Here is a 5,945-nt window from a genome sequence, read left to right on the forward strand (position 1 = left end):
CCACAAGGACTTAGTGTGATATTTTAACAATATGCTCAAGAATATTGGAAATACAAGAAAAGCAAATATAGTTTGCTATCCTAAAAACTGTAAAGAAAACACAATAACAAAAGCAATAAATGATTCCAAAAGTGAACACAACTTACAAATGCCGAGGCAAGAAAAAGCTCTAGTATAGTAACAAAGAAAAGGATAACAAATATGGGAAAGGCGGGGGAGATTCTTTATGCTTTCACTAAATCTCGACCTCTACTCTAGCATGAAATTGATTGCTATTGCCCAACTCAACACGGTACCCTTCCTAGATATCGAAGCGATAAAAACGTGTTCTAAGCATGATTAGGGGACCTCATTCTTGAGCATCCACAACTCTATTAGAAAAAATAACTAAATCACAAATAGAGCAGTTCAGCTAACCATACATCCTTTCAGATCATATAGAAGCTAGCATACTTAACACAGTGACCAGCAATGTTCAGTAAGATAAAAGAAATCAACACAACTCTATTTAATTGCAAAATGAATTAGCTAGAATATTAGTTGTTCAACAGTTATAGCATGAAAATCTCCCCCAAAATGGGGTTTAGTTCATAGAGAAAAAGGAAAATGAAATGGGTATGTAGAAAATACAACTCATTTTAGAGAATAAGATAAAAACGCGAATGAAGAGACGCACCAATACGCGAAGACTGACAACAGCTTCTCTCTATTGTCAACTTGCCTTCAAAAAATGCAGATAACTCTCTTTTAGAAAGTTATCATAACCTAGGCCAAACTTCTTGCTTGTCCTCAAGCAAGATCATGCATTACAACCCAGTATCACTCAAAAATCAATTAGCAACTTGTAGACCCAACATCTAGGCTTATGTCCCAACACTTTACTTTTATCAGAAACACTAGAGCTTATATAGCTTTTGTAAAAGGCTTCAGCTAGAGCATAAAAAGGAAATCAGCATTAACCTTGCTTTCATTCTAGATGAGACTATTTTCCAACCAGCTCTAACTTCTTTCTACTTCCCACTCACAAACTTAACTTCCCATAGCGAATCATTTCTCTAGCCCCCTTTCACTTGCCTAGACACTCACCCTTTGCACAACCAACTTAGGGTTCTTCAACTATGGGCTATTAGCCTTTCCTAATCCTGCACCCTCTTTTGCTAATGGATGCGGGCTAACAACCCCTCATTTTGTTTTGTTTTGTTTTTTTTTTCTTAGACAGAATTACGGGATTAGAGAGATTAATAGTTGTACAATATATAGCTACCAGTGATTCTAAGAAATAAATGTTTACTCCCCCAAACTTAGAAAGATGCATTGTCCTCAATGTAGCAAAGGACAACCAGAATAAAATGCTTCAACACGCCCCCAAACTTGAAGCTAAACTAGTGTAAGAAGTACAAGAATGCTCGCTAAGAGGATGGTGTAATATGTAAGGGTGGCGAATGCTAAATGCTAAATGCTAAGGTGAGCTATAAGAGGTTCAGGCTAGTTATACAAAGATAAGGTTGACTTTGGATAGCTGGCCATTGAAAATCATCCCTAAGGCCAGTGCTACTTAAGGCTAGTCCTACGAGAAAGATGCTAAGGCATGGGAAGTCAAGTCTATTCTAGAGGTTGAACAAAACAAAGCCCACAGATATTTAAATGCTCAAGCTTAAACATAAAAGACTCTACTTTGCAGGCTCTAGCATTTAGACTCTTCACAAAGCGAAGGGCATAAGACAGATAAAGGGAACACAAGACTTGCTAATCACTTATTTTTCTCATTAAACGACATGAAGGAGAGATTAACATACTGATCTAAACTAAAGAAAAAGAAAGAAAAATGCGAAGACAGAAATTAATGCAGAAATTAAAAACTAAAGCTAACAAAACTATGAAAAGAAAAATTTAACAACAATTTGGGGGGGGGGGGGGAGGGAGGCTCATTTAGTATAGCAAAAAGGAAAAGGACTTCATTTTTGCAGTCAAACATAGCTTTCTTCTGAGCTCTCATCCTCCTCTGGAGAGTCACCCGTGGGCTGATGTTCTTCATCAGAGCTGCGATAATGCTCCAACAAATTCTTAAATTTGGCAGACAGGCAGCAGATGTCAACAGGCCTTCTTTTCTCAAATGCTCAAGCGTAGCAAAAATGTCAGCATCCCGCTTCTTAGCTTGGTTGGCAAAAGCGGTTTGGACCTCTTCCATACGCATTAGTTACTTCTAGACCTTTGCAAGTTGTTCCATCATGTCGTTCACGGCTACAGCAGGCAAAGCTCCATACCTTGTGGGATCTTGGAGCATCATATGCTCCAATGTATGTTTGTCGATCACCAACTTATCTTTTATTACCTCTTCATTGTCAAGGATAGGAACGTCCCTCCGTAGGCATAGCTTAGTGATCAGACTTGGAAAAAAGAGGCGACCGAATTTCTTTGAAGCGCATTGAGCCATCTCCCGGTGAATTATCTGCCCAACATCAATGGACTTGCCCTCTAGAATGCAGACTGATAACTCTCCAAAAGAGAGTTATTATGGTGATTATTTGGGTGAAAATGTGCATTAAAATGCAAAGTGTGTCGATCTTAGGTCATAATTAGCATGAATAGTGTTAAAATGTAAATTCTTAGCTAAAATATCCTTAGTCTTGAGAACTTTGGCCAAAAATAGCATAAACACTCGTATTTGTGGTTCATTTGCACAAATTTTTAAAGAAGGGCTAAGAAGAGAAGGAAGTGCTGAACCAGAGAAGAGTAGTCAAAACATTTTCAAGACAGAGCATAGCGATGCCAGAGCATGGAGTGACTGTACAGTTAATTCCAAAAACATGGGATTCACTTATGTCAGTACAATTTTCAGCTGGGTGCCCTAAATTTAGAACTCGATATAAAAAGGGCGTGTTGCCCTAGCCGCCACACATAAATCCCAATGGAGACATACTTTTGAGAGCTGAAAAGACAAGGGAACGGAATAAACCCATTTTCGGGAGGAGAGCTTACGCCAGAAAGGGGAAGTTCGCCTGTTGGAACGAGCTGACTGCTTCTTCTTTTCTGTCACTTAGCTATTTTTCTACTATGGGTTGTATTTCTTTTTCTTCCATTTTGTTTTCTTTACCCATTATGAGCTAAACCCCATTTTTGGGGAGATTTACATGTTGTAATTGACTTAAGACCGAATCTCTAGCTGCTACATCTATTTTTGAGCAAATCTGATTTTTATTTCTTAATCTTTGTGTTACTGTTGGCCGTTGTTTTGTGTATGCTAGCTTCTGTATTGACCCGGAAGGGTTTATGGGTGCTGATTTGTTTTGCTTATAATTAGCGCTTTTCTATAGTTATAGGGATACTCAGGAATAGGGTCCCCTAATCGTGCCTATAGCTTGGGTTTATTGCTTGGGTATTTAGCAATGGGAGTTGTACTTACTCAAGGGAACCGAGTCAAGCTGGGCACTAATAAATGTTAGCTACGCTAGAGGGTAGGTTGATAACTTGTGATAGTATGTTGAATCTCCCCCGCCTTTTCCATATCTGTTATTCCCCGTTATCGCTTTTTGTGCTACTGCTTTCTTTTGTTGACAGCTTCGAAACTATTGTCTCTTTCAAGTTTCTGTTGTCTTGTTATTACTTTATTTTATTTTTTCTAGAAAATATCCATACCCAATCTTTGTATATTTTTATTTGTTGGTATCTGCTTTTATCGTTAAAATACAACCAAGAATCCTTGTGGATACGACCTCGTTACGTACTACAACCGACGAATCGTGTATACTTGCACGTGTTGTCAACACAGTTGTGTGGACGCAATAAGTTTTTGGCGCCGTTGCCGGAGATTTTTGCGATCTTATTTTAACATTGATATTTGTAGATACCGTGATGAAGTGGGTTTTCTTGTTGTCACATTTTTATTTTGTTGTGTGTTTTTGCGAGGTGCATGAAAGATTCGAGAGCTTGGAATATATTATAGATCACGAGATTGAACGCACATTTCATAGGAATCGAAGAGAACAACGGAGAGTCCAAGCTGAAGCAAACATGAAACCACCTAACCCAAATATGCGCCAGCCACCGAATGTGAGGATTGAGGAAATAGTAGACGGGGTTCCTGCTGCTGCTTACCCTGAGGTAGTAGTGCCCCCTTTAAATGCTGTATTACTAGTAGATGACATCAACAGAGAAATCAGGGCGTATGCAGCTCCAGCATTTTATAATTTCAACTCAGTAATCATGGAGCTTGAAATTGCAGCCCCAAAGTTTGAGCTTAAACCAGTGATGTTTCAGATGCTCCAAATAGTGGGTCAGTTTCATGGACATCCTACGGAGGACCCACATCAGCATCTGAAGTTTTTTATTAGAGTTTGCAATTCATTTAAGGATGAAGGATGCAGCAAAGAATTGATATGGCTTAAGTTGGTCCTTTATTCACTCAAAGATGAAGCGAGGACTTGGTTGGAGTCACTCCCTTCAGAATCGATTACAAGCTGGGACGACTTGGCTGGAAAACTTTTGATGAAGTACTTCCCACCAAGAAAAAATGCCAAGTACAGAAGCGAAATCAAAAATTTTCAGCAATTTGTTGGAGAGTCGGTTAGTGAGTCTTGGGAGCGTTTTAAACGAGTACTGCAAAAATGCCCTCACCATGGGATCCCAAGATGCATCCAGATCGAAACGTATTATAATGGTTTGGACGATGCCATTCGTCTTGTCATCGATGCGTCAGCAAATGGGGCTTTGCTAGCAAAACCTTATGCTGAAGCATTCAATATCTTAGAGAGGATATCGTCGAACAATCATTCATGGTCTGACCCTAGAGCCATCCAAGTGAGAGGAAGCAAGGGACTGAACGAATCAGAGTCTTTCACCTCCTTAAATTCAAAGAATTGAGAAATTGACAGATTTGGTTTTGAGGAGTATGACGCAGCAAAACAGAGCTAGAACATTTGCTGGTAAGGTAAATGTTAGCCACGTCAAAGGGATTTCTTGCTCTTTTTATGAAGCAGACCACCATTACAACAATTGCCCCGACAATCCAGAGTCGATGTACTATTTGGGAAATGCTCATAACAATGGAAACGACCCATATTCCAATACATACAACTCGGGTTGGAGGAACCATCTTAACTTTAGTTGGAGCGAAAATCAGAGACGAAACAATGTCGGTACATCCAATGCTCCAGCATATCAGCAAAAAGGAAATTATCCCCCAGGCTTTTCAAACCAAGGTTAAGTAACATTGCAAAGGTCATCTGAAGGAGCATTCACATCTTTGGATAATCTAATGAAGAGGTATATGGAAAAGAATGATACCTCGGTGCAAAGTCAGGCAACATCGCTGCGGAATCTGGAAACGCAGGTGGGTCAGTTGGCAAAAGATCTGAAGAGTAGGCCTTAGTAGGCCTTATGGAGTGCTGCCCAATGATAATAAGGTTACCAAGAGGGATGGGAAGGAGCAATGTAATGCTCTTACATTGCTGAGCGGCAAGGTATTGCCTGCTGCCCATCTAAATGCTCTAGGAATCCATAAAGAATTAAATCAAGATGAAGGACGTGGGCTACAGACAGAAGAATGCGAGTCAGCCGGAACACCTGTAATCATGCCTGTAAAAAAAAGGGCAACCTTCAGGCAGTTAGTGAGCAGTAACGAGCCAATAGTGGAGCTGTAAAGCAACACAAGCAAAGAGGTCAACCCAGTAGAAACATCAAATCTGCACACGAATGGAAAACAAAAGCAGCCAGAGCATGAAAATGCTCCAGCCGAGTATCGACCTGGACCACCATACCCAAAGCGGCTGAAAAAGAAAGAACAGGATGTGCAATTTAGAAAGTTTTTGGATGTGCTAAAGCAGCTGCATGTGAAGCTACATTTGGTGGAAGCTTTAGAGCAAATGCCAAATTATCTGAGATTCTTGAAAGAGATACTCACAAAGAAGAGAAAGCTAGAAGAATATGAAACAGTAGCAATGACTAAG

General features: G+C 39.8%; 1 non-coding gene across 1 annotated transcript; it reads right to left on the reverse strand.

Annotated features, from left to right (window-relative positions):
• Positions 1-4,515: 4,515 nt before the first annotated feature.
• On the reverse strand, positions 4,516-4,622 carry LOC148213014 (small nucleolar RNA R71). The gene has a single exon (XR_015789517.1). It is a non-coding gene; the product is annotated as a small nucleolar RNA R71 (small nucleolar RNA).
• Between the last annotated feature and the right edge of the window lie 1,323 nt (positions 4,623-5,945).

This window comes from Momordica charantia (assembly GCF_013281855.1).
Source record: "Momordica charantia cultivar OHB3-1 chromosome 2 unlocalized genomic scaffold, Mcharantia_2.0 BLBB01000002.1, whole genome shotgun sequence".
Classification (NCBI taxonomy): domain Eukaryota; kingdom Viridiplantae; phylum Streptophyta; class Magnoliopsida; order Cucurbitales; family Cucurbitaceae; genus Momordica; species Momordica charantia.